This window comes from Morone saxatilis, unplaced genomic scaffold (assembly GCF_004916995.1).
Source record: "Morone saxatilis isolate NCDOM2014 unplaced genomic scaffold, NCSU_SB_2.0 Contig12, whole genome shotgun sequence".
Classification (NCBI taxonomy): domain Eukaryota; kingdom Metazoa; phylum Chordata; class Actinopteri; family Moronidae; genus Morone; species Morone saxatilis.
The window spans coordinates 18,819,892-18,838,588 of record NW_023339674.1 but is presented as its reverse complement, the minus strand read 5'-3'; positions in this window follow the sequence as shown (position 1 = coordinate 18,838,588).

Here is an 18,697-nt window from a genome sequence, read left to right as displayed (position 1 = left end):
AAATATGTTTTGGGCCAAGTTAACTAACATGAAGGTTATCATCATTATAGCTCATTCTACATACGTCTCCACCTGTGACCTTTAACACCTTGAAGTGTAGATGTATTAAATGGATGCTAAAGCCACAAAAGACTACATGCCAGTCTGGATTGAAATCGTGTTGTTGTGTTGTTTTTGCGGATTTTACACTGTCAGCATCACTGCATTGATACTTCTTGGTCCTGCCTTATAATAAAGATATTTTTTATTATTTTTTAAGTATTTACTACCATACACAGTATGCTTTCAGTGTGTAAGGAATTATAAAATGCATTTTTTATTCAGTCTTTACATGTACTTACCAAAGACCAATGTTCAAACATGGACAGGACCAAATTAGCTTGGCATGACTTATTACCCACTGCCAAATGACAAATTAAAGCTGGAAAAATTGAAAAAATCATAAGTGAAGTGTTTTTTAACTTGTTAGCAGATGTGAATACCTTGGCGTACTGATTAGCAGAGGTTGGCTTAAATCATGCGGCCTCCACTCCTAAACCTCCTTTAATTGGAAAATCACCAAAGGTGTTTATTTTCAACAATGCTGCCAAGTATTACTTAGAGGGCAGGGTCCAGAGGTTATGAAATGGGCCTCAGAGGGTATGAGCCAAAAAGGTGTACAGTGAGGTGGACAGTCTGCAGGTCCGAGGTGGCACTGACAGACCGACAGTCATTACCAACAGCTCTGCTTTGGCATGCTGCGAGGTGAGAAAACTGCTGCACATGCTGTGAATCAAATTAAATGAGCTCCAAGTGATTTGAGTAAAAAAAAACATAAAAAAAATATAAAATTAGAGAAATCAAATGATGTATTGGGGAAAATCTGAATAAGTAGGCTTGATGGGATTAATAAACAAAAGGTGCAGGCAGACAGAAACAGGCCAAAATGATCACAGGAGGATAGTGCTGTCTATAAATTTCTTTGACTTCTCGTTGCAGTACTCCGACCACTGGACAGTGTAACTATTTGCATGAGGCAAAATTTGGTGTAGAGAAAGTTTGGCTCAGATGAGATATTAGACCATGTGTGGAGCCCAAACTCATCCATCATTAGCTTCGTCTTGTCTACAACCCAGCAACCACCCTCAAAAGTCTCCTAACTCATCCGCCAAGGATGGATGGAAGACCAACTCTCCAGCCAACGTGGTTTTCATTAGCTAAGCACTTGCTTGAGCCAAGCGTAAAACACCACTACCTGTGTGCTTTGCTTCTTGTTCTAATAGGTCTTGTCATTCAAAAGCTTCTTGTTTAATGTAATGACGTGAGGACAGCATTATATAAAGCTCCCACATTTAAAGGTAACACTATTGTTTGCACGGTACTTGATGTCCTCTATAACTACGGATTAATAATAATATATATATAATATATAATGTATATAATGCCATAATGTCGCTATGTCACTTCAAATGCAAATCCAGACTCAACTTTGATGTTCAGTGGACAGGAAACTGAACCCACAACTGACTCCTCGGCCCAGTCCCAATGTCTGCCCTCATAGACCTGCATTCCCATTAAGCCCCAAGGCTCTCTGCTGTCCCACTGTGAAAACGATAAGTGGTGGAGGGCCCTTTTTTGAGCTCTTTTTGCATACTTTATATAAGTCTGCAGACTTTGCCTCAGGGAACAATTCATAGCGTTTTAATGTCAAAAATGGGTATAACAGGAAGTCCAAAATCATAAAGAACAAATGTACATATAGTAGGAAGCACTAGTTCTTTATTTTATGAAAGCTTGATTATGTTGATTTGTATTCATCGTCATCAAACATTACTAATAACATACAGGCTATTATACTCCCATATAGTTTGAATAGTTTGACATTTTGAGAAATACGGTTGTTTGCTTTGTTGCCGAGAGTTAGATAGAACATCTACACAGCAGGCGTAGCATGAGCAGCACGTTAGCAGCTGCAGGTTCACTCCTGCCATCTGTGTATATACAGGATGCGGCCATGCACAGTATTGAGTGTATGTCACCTGTCAGGGGCAGAGCAGAATGGTGACTTCAGGGACTCCAGCCCCAAATGTTTTCTTAAAAGCCCCAATCTTTTAGGCTTTTAGGCTATAATGACTTCAACTGTATGTAATTTCCCCTCAATCTCTCTGACTGCACCAGAAGATCAATAGATCAAAAGTTCTATTAATAGGGAATTATCGCCATTTATTACAGTATTAAGACAAATGGCATATTAACATGTAGCAGATTTGTCAGCTAAACATTCTTTCCGTAAAATCTACTCTACTACGTGAAAAAAAGGTTTCAAGATTGGTAATGCTGTTTACATCAAATTTCTATTCAAATATAATTTTTCTTTTTAGGTGTCAGGAGGGAAAATAATTCATCATCAACATCTGTTAGATACAACATAGGATGTAGCTTTTTCCTGGGCTACTATGGGGCCCTGTCACCTGCATGTTGGCAGCACATAATCACTGTAATTACAATAGAAGAAAATAGACTTAAAGCATAACAATATTGTTGTGTGGCTTTGTTTGAAGGTAATTCAGTTATTTCTTGGGTGAGTACAGATACTTCCTGGAGTTCCTGCTGGTTGCCTGACAACATCATGGTAACAAGGCTCCAGGAAGCCACCATCTTGCAAGATGGCTCAGTGGTTAACACTGTGTGTTGCCTCACAGTAAATAAAGTTGATTCTTTTCTTGTACTACAGCAGGACTCCCATGCTCTCCGAAATAACATCAGACCTAAGAGAGAGGACACTAATTAAGGTCAAAGTCCACACAAAGTCTTAAGTCATGGGGGTGGACAATACAATAAAACACCAAATAATAAGAAAACAGCCGAAACGTTGTTTTGAAGGAAGCCACACAAATCCCCAATATCCCACAATCCCACAAATAAGTACAGCGGGATACTGGATAGTTTGACAAGAAGGAAATCATCCAGTTCTGTGAGGGATGGGACGGAGGCAACTCCAAACTCTGTGATTCCGATCTCATAAAGGTTCGATGTTTAAATCTGGTGGGCGGCCATGGAAGGATCTTGTTCTTAATAGTGTTCATGAGACCACTCTGATTTGTTTAGCAGTGTTTATGGGCGCATCAGGATCTTGGAAAACAGGATCATGGTCAGGGAACAGTGTTTGCACCACCTGGACCTGTAAAATATTAGTTTTTGGTTATTATATGACCATGCAGAGCAATAATCAGATCTAATGACACGACATGGCTGCTCACACCATTACAGATCTGCAGTATTAAACTGTTGGCAGCAGTCAATACAGACTAAAGGCATCTTTTGGCTTTTTCCAAACATAAAGCTGCCTGACTGAAGGAAAAAGGGTGAAAGGTAAGATGACTCATCAGACCAAATTTTGGTCTGAAATGTGGAAACTTGACAAAACAGGACAATGAACAGACCTCTTGCTGCTAATTGGCAACCAACTTAATATGTGACATGTAATTTGTTGTGATTTAGTTACTTCAAGGTCAGTAATCTTTTATGTGTTGTGGTCATTCTTCCTGCGTCTATCATTCAAGATTATTAATGCAGATGAAAATTCAAACAGAAATGAAGAACACCGATTTTGAAATGTTGATTAATGGCCTTGTTTGCTTCCTTTCAGATTGGACTTGAGTGAGTTCAATCACATTAGCGTGATTGATTGTGCTGAAATGTGAATGCAGACACTTCCTGCTCTCCTCTCTGTCCACATTTTCACAGTCAACTCAACATACATCTTTCTGCAAACGTACTTTAACATTCTTAATGTTCCATAACAAGGTCATTTTTCATGTATAAAGGTTAGTGCTGACATTTAGATACAGCGTGCTATGTCCTTGGAGATGTAATCTGACGGGATAAATGTGATCCAAAGCGATGTTGTACAGTACAATTTCCTCAGGTGTACTAAGCAACATTCTGGTAATATGGGGGACAGAGAGCAAGAATTTTCCAAAAGTCACCACTCAGTAAAGTGCACCTTATTTGACCTGAAAGCATCTTAAACCTTAGAATGTTTTTCCTCAACCAATTGGTGTAGGAAAGACATCATTTAATTGCACCCACGAGACATGGCATGACATCGAGCCGCTGAGTCAGAGGGGGGGCTTTGCACAGAGTGACTCATTCTGTGTAAAGCCCCCCCCTCTGCACCTCCGCTGCATACATGTCTGCAGGAGAGATCAGACTATGCTACATTCCTTTCTACATGTCCTCAGTCCTGATTATATCCAGACACAATATGTCTTGTTCTCCAAGGTTCCCAGCTCAGCAGACCGACTATTGGGGGTGGAGTGAGGAGGAGGCAGGAGTTCACCATCTGAAAATGCAGACATGTAGTTGTCATGACGTGCCTCTATGATGATGGTTTTACGGTGTGCCATATGGTTTATGTTGGATTGTGTTGATTGGAGGAAATAGGAGCAGGTATATACTGTTGGTGATGTATTATGTCGTTTCTCAGGGAGCTTGGATTAATCAGTCCATGGTATGTGTCTAAATAGGCATAATACACAACTATACTACCTGATACTTCATGAGGCTGATACTTCATGAGGCTAAGTAACTGCAGCTTGCAGATTGTTTTGAAGTTAGAAGGCGTCTGCATTTCATGAACTTTATAAAACTTTGAACTTTATAAAACATATATATGGCGTTTATACAATGTAAAGTACAGTACTATCATAGAAACATCTGGCATCAGGAATGAAATATTTTCTTACTTCCTAAAAACGTACTTTGTTACTTTGATAATAAATTATCAAGACAAAAGAGTCTACAGACATGCTAGCGGCTCATAGGCACAGAGATACATAGTAACATGCTGACATTATGATGTTTTGTGAGTGTAATATTTATTATGCTTGCCATTTCAGTTTAGCATGATAACATACTAACATTTGTTGATTAGCAGTAAATAGAAAGACCAGCTGAGGCTGATGGGTCACCAGTCCGTAATCCAGCAAATGATTGTAGAGATATTTTTACTGAAATTGTAAGCTCAAAGAAAAGTTAAGGGATTCCCAAAGTCACCAAGATTCATCCTCTGGGGATCACGATTGTCTGTATAAAATTTAATGGCAATCCATCTAATAGTTGTTGAGATGTAATATGTAGAAGTCTGGACCAAAGTGGTGGACCGACAGACCCCCCTAAAGCCACGGCGCTACCGTGGCTAATGGGACCCAAGGGGCACCCTGTTGGCCTTGAGCTTTTGGGTGATTAGAGTGAGCCACAATGTCATTGAGAGACAGAGCGAGAGAGAGAGAGAGACGAGATGGAAGACAGAGACAGACAGACAGACAGACAGAGAGAGAGAGAGAGAGGAGAGAGAGAGAGAGAGAGAGAGAGAACAGGACCAGGAAGGACAGACAGACAGGACGAGAGAGACACAGACAGACAGACATACTACACATATTACACACCATGATAAGCAGTTCCTCCACTACAGGGGACACAGTGTTCTACTCACAGGCCTATAATCACACAGACATCTACACAGCAGACCTTCTGAAACACATCAAGCTCCTCCACATCAACATATTATTCATATTCAGCCCTGAGGCACACAGGGACTAGCAACTTCAACAATAATTTTGGCTCTACCAGGCCACAATTTGTTATGCCTTGTGAACTGCTGTGTTATAGGCAAATTGCCAATTAAGCCTGATGAAATTAAAACAAAATTGACCACAAGGTGCATGTCTTGAGTGTGTGTGTGTCTGAACAGAACACATCTGACACAGGAAACACAAATCAACTGCTCTCCTCCCAGAGACAAGATAGTAAAGACAGTGACACAGACTACATACGATGGATTCAAGTGTGTTACAAAAGAAAAATGCGTTTGGATCAAAATATGGACAAAAAATATTGGTAGCTAGGGCCTCATGAGGGAATTTCAACAGTTGTTGGAACATTGCATTTTAAAGTGGTCCATGGAGAAATGTTAAGCCTGTTCCCCTCTGTTGCATTCAGCAGGACTGGCTACTGCTGCAGATTCCATCCTGGACTTAACTTAACTAAGTCTTAGTTTTACTCTCATGGATACCTCAAGCCCCAATGATCTGCATTCACTCTTAAAGGGACAACCTGTGCTTCCTGGAGGACATTTTATGAAAGAATATTACAGCCTGGAACAAGATTGATCAGAGACAGGATAATGGAGGTCAATGGCTTTCTCACAAAGTAAACAAAATTTTTAATTCACGTCTGTGTGTGTCTTTCTTTTATTAGAGACAGATTATAAAACAGTACATTTTGTAAGGCATACCTCTCAGGCAGACATGTACTTCTCCATGGGTATTTCGCTCAAGAGATCAACAGAAGCAATTGAGAATAAATTTGACCTCAATTACATTCCAGCATTAATAGATCTGACATGTTTCCCATGTTTCCATCACAGAGGATGGTGTAATGGCCAAAGGAGATGTAAAAGATCACTAAAACAACACCAAACTGGACATGTTTATCAATCTTAGGCTGGTCACATTTAATGTAAGGATTTAAGAAAAGAAAGCTCTGCTGTATGAAAGGCCATTTGATAGACCATGAAAGGAAAGATGAACTCTGTGTTGGCCAACAGCTTCAAACCACATCACAGCACTTTGTCCAACAGCTTCTCCAGCCGGGCCGCCTCATTGCGGATGAGAGCAGACAGGACTTATAGAGGAGAGATCAATGCGTAAGGGGGACCCATCCATCTGGGAAAGTGAACATTTAGAAACAAAGGTCTCATGGAGTGAAACTCAGCATGTTAGCTGGATTTCACCACCTTTAGGGAGACTCATAAAATGTTTGCACAAATGGGAATAAATTTGAAAACAATATGTCTGTACAAAGGTGATTCCATCCACACAGAGGTTTAAGATTGTTTTCTAAAAGATTGCTGTTCAAGAGATACGCCAAAAAACAACGACAAACAAACAAAGAAAACCCTCCCACCTGCCTTTTGGCTGACATATTAAAAATGGATTTTCTGTCATGCAAGGGTTTAATTTTCACTGGGAACTCATTTCAAAATCCTAGTTTGAGTGTGACCAACTGCCAAAATCCAGATGAGAGAAGTTTTGAGTTGAAATACTAACCTGAGTCATCCACTGTACTAACAGCTTTGTACTAGTGGTTTGTGGGCTTATTTTGCCCCAGATCTTGCCACTGAGGCAACAAACAAGCTGCCCTATCTTTTTGGTGTTGGGGCTGTATGCAGATTGTGAGAAAGACAGCAGATGATGTAGTGCAGAAACTCCTCCTCTGCATTATTTAGCTGTATTTATTGAATTTAAATGTAAACACTGTAGTATTGTAGTCTTACTTGTAAGTTTTTAACATTTTCATATATAACATAATCTCTCAAAAAACGTCAGGTCTTTATCAAGGAAATTATAGGTGATATATTATATACTTGCTTGCCCCAAAATGAGTCCACCTTTGTTCTGCCACCATGGCCTGGTAAACCTCCCTTTGTGATATTTCTGCAGCTTTATATTTGATTAAATAATAATTGTATTCAGCATAAAAGTGATTAATGTAAATAACAGCATGTGTATTGGGTGATCAGCTATGTGTAACCTTTTTAGCAATATTCTGTCAAAGTATTCTTATAGTGCAGTTATAGCACTCTACAACAACAGCAATTCTATAATTAATGAGTGTTTAACCACACATGCTTTACTGTGTTGTTTATCACAAAATGCATCTGCAACTCTTGGAACTGAAATCTTTCTGCAAGGCATGTTCTCTTTGCAAATAGCACAAGTCTCTGGTTCACTTCCTAAAGTGCCTATCGGCCATATCTGGGTGTGGTGGTGTGGGAAAAAAAATGTTATTGTCAGTGTGTGACTGCAAACAAATCCCACACATGCATCTCAAGTAACTCAGAATAAAGGTTGCACCAAATAACTGACTGTGGCTGATATAGATACGCGTTTGAGCGCACATGTCATGAATAATTATTCATCTTGGGGTAGAATTCTTGTTTACTGCTTATCAGTCTGTGCATGTTAAATAGGGTGACTGTATCAGAAGCATTTTATATGAGTAACAGAGTTGGACAGGGCGGCATATTGTCTACTTTTCTTTTTAATGTGTACATGGATGACTTGTCACAACAGTTAAATGCATGAAATACAGGATGTATTGAATGACATTTTCATCAATCGCTGTATGCAGATGATTTGGTAATCTCCTGTCTGTATAGTGATGGCCTACAACAGTTATTGTTATTTGCTCACAATATGGCATTGATTTTGACATAATATAATGCTAACAAGAGTATTATTATGATTGTCAGAAGTAGGGAACACATTTGCTAGCCTGTTAGTCTGTTTAGCCTTTTGTACCCCACTATACTGCCCACCTGTGGCATTCCAATAGAAAAAGCAACATGCAGAGACTTAATGTGACCTACAACGATGCCATAAGACTGCTTCAGTGATGGTGTAGTGCCTACCTGCTCTGCTGTAGGTACAAATGTGTCTGTCTCTGAAAATAGTATAATTATGAACTTAGCGAATCCTGAGTTGAGCTCAGTCAGGTCAACATCCACAAACCCATCTCAATTCTGGACAAAGAAGGGGAGAACCCACAAACCAACTGATATCCAGTGAATGTGGGCTTTTTGCAGCCTCAAAACCATTGTACAATCATTCAGTAATTCAAGAGTGTGCCATCAAATGAAAATATCACTTTTGAATGGCTTGCTCAAATGGCCCATCGTGCAATGCACAAAAGCCTGGTGAGACAATGAGGAGCAGCAGTTTGGTTTTCCACACTTCACAAAATATCTGGGGCAAAATCTCCCCCAACCTCAGACACCTCTAGTCTTCCACATGTTCCTATATTTCACTTCAGATCTGGCAAATATAATAAATTACACTAAAAACTAGGTCAGGGTAAGAGCTACCTTGTTGGAATAACCTGCATATTGCCCAGGGAATCCTCCATGTTTTTGCTTGCCATGCTTTTTCTTTGAGTGTGAGCTAGGAGCACAAGAGTCACAGTGGAACACTTAATGAGGTGCCGAGTGTCTTTCCAGCCTAAGATCTGGTGGGCCAAAGGTCCAGTGATTGTCCAATTTGATATTTCCATAAGAAACTAAAGGAAACGGGATCCAGTCCTTCTGGCCAATGAACATAAAATAAGACCTCTAAGAATAAGAGATAACCAACATGTGATGTTCTGCTACATCACAACCACAGATGTGGTTTATGATGTTAACTTCTTGTAAACTAGATGCAAAAAACATTTTAAGGTTTTTATTTCATGTCTTTTTATGAACTGGTTTCAGTTCTTGGTAAGATCACAGATCAAATGATAGATAAATCATAGACATTTAACATAACCTCATTACATGGTTTCATACATACTCATTCATCTACTTTTTTGTTTAACTTGTCTGAAGGGTTACGGAGGGAAACGTGTGGAAGAATGGAAAAGGAGAACAAATGAGCAAAACACTTAAATGACTTCAACAAATGTGGATAATATGAAATTTCCACTTCCTCCAAGTTAAAAATGATTTCTTGTATGGATTTGCTGAATCGGTACTTATTGCACATAGTCGTTTGAATTTGCAGTTAAGAGGTGAATTCAAGCTGTCTCTTTTGCTCCAAATACCATCCCTCAATCCTGACTGCTTACACTTCTTTTCCACAGGTTATACTGCTTGTGCAGCTAAAATGCTTTTGCAGAAGTGGTAGGAAGTTAGCTTATCTAGTCAACATTTTGACCTCGTTGTGTTTATCATAATATGCAAGAACGTGATGAGTAACAAACATCTCAACTTCAGTGATTGAAAGTGTTGTGCTGGTAACATAATAATCTCTCATAGTGAAAAATGATCACAACTTATAAAAGGAGTTCAGAATGATAAATAAACAACTGTTTATGATTCATACATCACTGACATTTCATCTGACCCCAGAAATACCCTGATTTATTTCACAATTTGTCCCAGATCACGAGTGACCTGTAATATGGAAACACAGAGACCTTGAAAGGAATATTTTACTCTAAATGCTGCTAAAGGCCAGACATTGAGACATGAATCATTGTGGCTAAACGGATTAGTGTTCATCCTTCAAGCATGCGAAACTAAAGAAGAACAAGGTGAAACATTTCTCTTCATAGTGCTCTTATATGGTGATTAAGGATTTCTGCTTCAAAATAATGTGCATATGCATCAGTATGTGTATTAGAATGGATTAATACCTCCATCTCACAACAGAAACATTATTTCTTCATAATTTTCTTAGTTAAACTTAATAGGGGTCACAAACAAGGTATATGTATAATATATGTTGGAGATCATGAACACCAGGGACCAATGTATTACAGCATCAGTTAAGCAAAATATCAGTGGAAACTAACTCTACAAGATAACGTGCAGAAAGTCCATTGTGAATGCTGTTATCTTCAGACTCTCAGACTTCCCCTGAAAATCAGCTGCTGTAGCAAAATGTAATCTAGATTTGATGTATACATTTAGCGAGAGAAATTAAAAGTACAGAGGCCACAATTTTGCTCCAAAGAGAATGAAAGAAACAAGTGATCTACGATCATCAAGATGTATTAAATACGTAGAGAACACAACACTCACCTTGGGAATTATGGGAATGATATGCAAACTCAAACAATCATCCCTATCACCTCTGGCATCCAGTCTCATCATCTGTATTTCCATCAGCTCAAGGTTCGGTTTCACCATCCTCCTCACGCTCCCTCCTGTTGAATCCTCTGTCTTTCCTCATTTCTTTTTGAACAGTTGCTCTAAATGGCCCGATTTACCTAGCCAAATGGTGTCAGAGCTAGGTCAGTAAACAGCAGATGTGACAGTGAAAAATAGCAGCTATTAAGTGAGTGACTGAACTGTTGATTGTTCAGTACTCAACTACTAAATCATAAAGAAAAGACAGGATATTCAGAACACTGGCTTTGATGTATAAGTACAACAAAACTGAAATTAAAAATATTCTGGGATATGGCCAGAAAAATTCATCTGAAATGACTCTGACTGTAATGTCAGACTATAATGGTGAGTATTATTGTTGTAACTTCGACCTTGAGTCCAACACAGAAGAAATCGTAGAGCATATTTGTGGTAGAAGGGGTGGTCTTTGGGAGAAAATGAGCCATGTCCACTTATCACTACAAAAACAATACATGAATGGTCATGCAAAGTATATACCCACCCAGACTCAAACAGTAAAGGCACCAATGCACAAACACACTCATCCCCCCTTTCTGATCACAGCTGTCAGGAATCATCAGATAAGAAGCGCTCATCTGTTTTCTCCATCGACAAATCTTCTGTAATGACAAACACAGACTGTCTGACTCTTCTTCCACCCCAAGGCAGGCCACTCTAAAGATACACACTCTATTGTTCTCACTCTCATCCTCTTTATCCACCTCCTGTCTGTCCACTATGTATCCAAATACCTCCAAATACCTGCCTTTTCTTCCCCCACTTACTGCCAAATACCCAAAATACCAGTGTCCTTTCCCATCTGGTGGGATCAATCTATTCAAGGTTTCCTGTGTAAAAGTGAACTCTGGGGAATTAGACATTGAGAAGTTTGGCTCTAATAAAAGGCACCCACACTGCTTTGCAGATATTCCTGCTTTGCACACACAGATAACAGTAGATATTTCTCAAAAAACGTTTAGAATTACCGCATTTCAAAACACAGTGAAGACACCTGCAGAGGAGGAGTTTAAGAGTGTGGTCTGATTCATATCTCTAGTAAAGTAATGTAATGAAAGTACAATATGGAATGTAGGTTTCACACTCTTCATTGTTAGTTATGGAATAACTAAAATGTATCAGGCTGAGACTACATCTTCCGGGTCTGTTTCCTGATGTCTATCAATTTGGGGGTCCTTGACTCCAAAAAGGTTGAGAACCACCGGCTTAGAGGCTGAAGCTAAAAATCAAAGAGGCTATCTGTCACCCTTTTCCTCTGGGAACCAGTCCTTCTGACAGTAATGGTTACTTTCCCAGTTCTACCATTCTCACTTCACTGCTAGATACTCAGGAAAGAAAATGCCAATGATCCATCAAAAAAATAGAAAATGTATCCTGAGCTCAACAGGCCATATACCATGACCCAATATGACATGGTCAGACCAAACTACCTTCTACATCTGGCACTTCGATCCTTTCCCTCAGCTATACCGGGGCTAACAGGAATGTTTAAATATCAGCTTACCATTTCTATCTGACTCCTAGTTTGTCCTCCATGAAAAGGGCTGGTGTATCAGTCTTACGTTGCGTACTTACAGACCTCTTTTGCACCACAGTGAAAACCTATACAGCGCCCCTTCAAAGGTCTGTTTTTGTTTCCACACTGTTTGACCGACACATTTTTCTTTCAGAGGTGCTCTCTGTGGTCAGAAGACTGGATCTGTGGGCTCAGACCGACTGTTGAGGAGACATACTGCAAAGGTATTATGTGTATATGCATATCTGTGTGTTTATGAGAGAGAGGGGCTGTTGTCACCTTCTGTTATATCTCTTCATTTGTGGAGGCTCATGTCTCAGTCAGGCTTTACATACTGTAGGCCTAAATCCTTTATGTGTGTGTCTTTGTTGATGACGAATTGAAGTCACAGCAACTTATTTAATAATTGACTGTTTGCAAAACTATTCCCCCCAGCAGTCATCATGCAATTGTAGTTTGACGCTGTAACTAGATATGACAGGCCTGTCAAGCTTTGCCTTTATCTGTTTGTTAAAGTGTTACAACGCTGTAAAAAAAAATATGGTTTCTTATTTTAACCTTCTCCAAAACCAAAAATACAACAGCAAAGATGTAGAATGAGTGTGTTTGTCTACTCTAACAGGAGCTGCAAACATTAGCATGTGCAGATCTCTACCTTACAATATACAGTATAGTAATTTAACCCAGTGTTACTTCCAAGGCAAAGAAGCATTTCATACTACATTACATTGTGGGGTTACACAAAAATAAAGACCCATACACAAGCACATGAAAGTTGGCCCTGGGGGCTACATCAGCATGTATGCTAACATTAGCAGCAAGCTAGCCATCCTACTTGATTTTAGGAAGTTTATACTTTATTAACCAGTGTGGAACCTACACCATGGCTTTTGGGGGAGCTCACTTTTTCTACTGTCACAGGGTATGCTGACTACAACACAGAGAAATGAATAATGGTGATTTGGCTTCACAAGTTATGTTTTCAGGGGAGCTCATGGCTTATTGAGAGAATCCCAGCTCCCCCCATACATACATACAATTCCATATCTGATGCTCACCAAGCGCACTGGTTAGACTTTTCTGTTGCAATGTTACGAGAAACTGTATTTTTGTATTTTGGGTTGATACAAAACATACTGTTTGTGATGTTGACAAAATCTTATTACGTGTTGAATTCATATGATTTACTGAAAATTCAGCTAGGTTCATCTAGCAACCAGGGCTAGACCATTTATTTGAAATGTGAACCAAATAAAGTATTTGAACTGTAATGACTTGTTCAGATTCAAAATTCATAACTGATCCAGCGGAAGGTGCATCAACTTGGCCTATTGCATTCGTACTGATCAGTAAACTAAGCTAGTAAATACAAATGGTGGACACTTGCAAAAAAAGCTGTGCTGACTGGATAAATATTGGATTTTATGTGCAAAATCTGCCCCTGTTACCATCGTAAACTACATATGTTCCCTGAGAAACAGAGGGTTTGGCAGGCATGTCAAACAGTTAATATTGAGAAACAGGGCTTATGAAATGTCAGTTATCTTGTGGGGAAGGGAGATTAGATCTTCACTTCTTCAGCTCTACATTCTTGTGACTAGACTAAAACGGGACAACATGCAAGTCTTAACATGTTGTTTAATTTAATAATTACAAGTGGGTTTATACAATTTCCTCATTTTTGACAGATCCTCTTCAAAGGCCTGATGTATAGCATAACTAAAGACAGGAAAGCTTTTAGCTACTGGTATCAATTTTCTCGCAAAAAATCAGGCCTAACTGTTTTGTTGGGAAAACTTCATTCTTCAACAAAATGAAATGGGGGTAAAAGAGGAAAATTCCCATCCTCTTATTATTATACTGGTTTAAATCTGATACATCTAAATACGAATCCCATGTCTAAAGTGGATAGACACCATATGTTTTTTGGATTGAAATGGTTCAAGCAGAACAGAAAAACACCCATAGAGCTGACATAATTTATGTCGTTCAAGGCTCAGTCAAATTTGTCTCTTTTCTCTCTTCTGTTTGCTGGCTATGTTACTTGAGTAGAGGCTTGATTTTAGAGAGAAATCACCCATGGTTTTCTTAGGTTATAATATAATCATTAACTGTCTGCCAATATTGCCAGTCAATGTTGTGACTTGGTGATTACGCAACCACACTGGCCCACTGTGACATGCAAACAAAACTGCACACAAGAAATTAATCATGTGTCCCTGATGCAGTTTGTTTGTGTGTTGAGACCCCCAAGCAGCTTTAACGTATGAGATAAAAACAAACAGAGCATGGCTCATACAGCGAAGAGCCAGCTTGTGTTGCAGATCTGCTGCTTGAGAATAACTGCACATTATCTATAGAAAGCTGTCAAACAAGCAGAAGCAGATAAATCGACATAACATCATATAGGTTTAAATCATAGGATGTAATCTCCTGAAGCATTGGTCAGTGCGGTAGTAGACATGTCAGATGAGAAGCCAAAGTTTTCATCAGAAGTCTTTTCAGAGAAATACAAGTCTGTGGTGGGAAAGTGAATTTTCTTAAATTCCCTTTCTTCATCTAATGTGTGCCGCACACAGACACATGATTTCCTTTCAAAAGCTGTTCACATAAAAGTGTTTTCTTTGCCATAGAGACGGTGGAAGTATGAACACTTTGATAAGAAAGAACAATTTTCCCATGTTTCACAACCGACATGAAATATGATTTTTTTTATTCCACACTGACATGTGTACTATATATACATTTCTTTTACAATGTCAACTTGTGCCATTTAATTAAGTACAATAATTAGTAATAATAAAAAGTACAATACAAGTTATAATTCATATGGTATAGATAAAGATATTAGCCATTTTCAGAACTTTTTTGGCATTTTATGTGGGTCAAAAATAGGTATTTTGAATGAAACTCTTCTTGCATTACAAATTGCAGCACTGCACAGTTACATTAATACAATGCAAGTGGCCTTGAGGCACTTAAACTATGTCAGGTAAAAGCTGCACTACACACAAAAACATACTCACTGACAGTATGTTGGGTCAATTAGGCTCCTGGCAAGATAAAAATAACTCCTCAATTCTACATCCTCTTCCAGTTTATTGGATGTTTTCATTATGCAATGTCTGTCAAAGTTAATTTGAACAGCACATATCTAACTTTAATTGAGTACAAACAGTCAAAGCTTGACTTAGAAGAAAAATATTTTATTGAAATCACAGGTGCACCTGAGAATGCTTTCTATCCTCTCTCTTTTTATAGACTCTCTCCAGGCTCTGTCTATTGGTGTAGCATTACATTTCCTGCTAAGAAAATACTGTTTAGAAAACTTGAGAATGAGTGCATGAATTATTATTTATGCAGGCTCAAAACAAGTGGCTGAACGTCCTTAGGAGACGTTCTTGTCTGTTTTCCAACTTGTACTGCAATATTGCAGCTAGAGGTAGGCCTTGAGTATTAAGTTATAAAGTCATTGTAATGTGTATTTGAATGGTTTCATATCTTATTTAGCAGAAGATTTAACAAGCTGCTTCAAATAAAGGATTTATAAATTATTGCCTACATATATGCAAAAAAACAACAACACAGTTGTATATTCAATCTCATCATCTTGAGAATGGAAATTTGCATTACTGATTGCATCACAATCTTAGTAACAACATGCAAACGTGATCATCATTTGTTTGTAGTTTCCTGTTCAGTGGAGAGAAAATAACCGTCAATATCAAGATAGCAATAAAGATAGCAGTTTAATGTGGTCTATGTCACAGCCCTGATCCTGTGTGCACAAGCAATTTTGAGAGCACTAACCTTTGCACAGTTTGCACATGGACAGAAAATCTTCAAAATCTCTCTTTAGAATCAAAATACAAAAAAGATAGAAATAGGAAAATAAAATTATTGAATGCATGCACCAGATTCTGTCTTCTCTTGTTAGACTTAAAGTTAGAGACAACCGGTGGTCTACAAAAGTGATGGAACCACCTATCTGAAACCTCTGGGGACAATTTTTCTAAGAAAAGTGCTTTAACTTGAGTGACTATATATGTCCGAAAAATGTTATTTTTAAGACCAGCACAGGCATGAGTCAGCTACTACCGGATAATTGTTGAACACAGTCGGTGTCACAACAGCACGGCTCTCTAGCCATAAACCTCTGTTACCATATGTGATTTTGTTAAACCCAAGATTTTATCTATCATGACTGTTCTAGGAATGTCTGTTTCCCTGTCTATTGGCTTTTGTTGTTGATAGTGCTTGTTATTGCATTCCCTGTTTCCTTGTTGCTGTGTCCGATGGCTAAACCAGCCAGTCCTCTCAGCCCCGTGGTCCCCATAAAAGTGACAGGCTAACCGTAAAGGCCCTGTTCTACCAAGTTCCTCTCTGCACCTCCTTCTGTAATTCCCATTACTGCCCTGGACTCCAGAAGCTCACATCCCAGAAACCTGTTCACTCTTTTCCTTCTCATCTTCCCCCACCTCCTCTTTTCTTCCCCTTCTTCAGCACATGAAAACTCTATTGTGCATCATTCAAAATGATTACAATAAAGTTTCTGACTAAGATAAAAGAGGGACATACTTGAGTCTAGACAGAGGAAGTGATGTAACAGACATATCTGTTCTCTGTGGTCAGTAAGCTGCATACTTTTCGGCTTGACTACACTGTGAAAAGTGTAACAGGTTATACAGCCGCCACTATTTTCAGTGTTGCAAATTTCTTCATATCTTTTTTGCAACAGAGCTCATTAACGTTTGATCCACAGTCATTGTTTTTAGCTAGTATCCAACTTTCCTTCATCTCATCGTCATCTCTCATTGGTTTACAGCAGTCAGTACCTCACAAGTGTATTTTCCTTTATTTTTGCCAAACTGAAACAAATAGGTCTGCCGGACCCACAATCTATGAACAAACATTATGATTTATGTTACACATACAGTATTCTAATAGAGACATTGTTATAGTGGTTCCTTGCTTATAAGAAAGACTGACCGAAATATTTTTAACTACAGTATAATGCTGGTTTATGAAAATACAGTCTGCGTACTGATCTCTTTTTCCCTCCAAGAGAATCCTAATGACTTCTTCATTCCTCTGGTAGCTCAGGGGTCACATTTCACCTTAAGTTACACAAACCACATTTTCAAACAAATCCTATTTTTATGCACTGTCTTATGACGTGATAACATCACAATAATGTTACCTCTGGGGCTGCATGACAGACATAGAGGCTCCTCTGAGAAAGCCACAGCTTTGAACATGCAATGCCAGTAGAGATCTTAACCCTTAGATGCATGAGTGAATTAGAGATCTGTGCATGAGCTAAGCTGTTTTGGATAAGAAATCTCATAAGGTCGCAGAATTCCAGTAGGTAAAGATAAATTGTATTAAGACTGACCTGGCATGCAAGTGGCTGGCAAGTCAACAAAATCCTCATTCGAAGGAAGCCACCACACCACAGTTCTTTACCATCCTCTGTGCTGTTTCAAAGCCCATGTATGGCGACTATCAAGCTCGTGGCTTCAATGATTTCCCCGGTATGAACTGAAAAAAAAATTGCACACATGATACACATACAGACTAAGTCATAAAGAACTAATGTTTGAGTCAATTATCTTCTTGCACCGCATCCTAATAACCTGTTTGTAAAAATGCTGTATGCCAAAAAAATAAACTTCTTGGCCATAAAATCAGGCAAGTACAGTATCCATTTACAGATGGTAAACATGGTGAGTCACAGCACAGCCTTCAGCTACTGAAGAGCAGTGGCACACATCTGAAAATTTCAGTCTTTAAATCTTCCTTGTATTAGGAGAGAAGGAAAGGTTTGTGTATGCAAACGATGTGGCTTTGAACCCTTTCACTCCCTATCACCCCAGAGCATGAAAAAAACTACATTCAGTGACAGCGTTTATTATAAGTATCATGCAGTATGATGCATGTGGTTTACATTCACTAAGCATTAACATTGATGCCTCTGTCGGTACACACAGCCTGGAAATCCGTACTGCATGCATGCTCAGTGTTGAGGCTCTCTCAGTCAACAGCACAAAGGGAAACATTATTCAATTCTTGTCCATGAATAAGACAGAATGACTAGATAAGCCTACTTGTGTAACAATATAAATATTGCTGGATTCTGTCAGATCTTAGCACAATACCTCTCCTTGCCCAGTTGATGTTGAGAATTTGAGTTTTATGACTGGTGTCACAATAATGTTGTTCTTTGTACAGAAAAGACAAATACTGAAACTAATGAAAAAGGCATTTACTGCTGCCGATGATTCCAGATAAAGGCTCTCCACAATAGCAAACCATGACCGACATCCACAAATCTTGTCACTCCTGGGGCTAAGATGGGAGCTCAAAGATTATGGGCTTATACTAACCATTAGATAATTAAGAAAGTTTAAATTTTTCAATAAACGCAGATATGCATTCAATATAAATGTAGTTTTTAACTTGAATTTAGT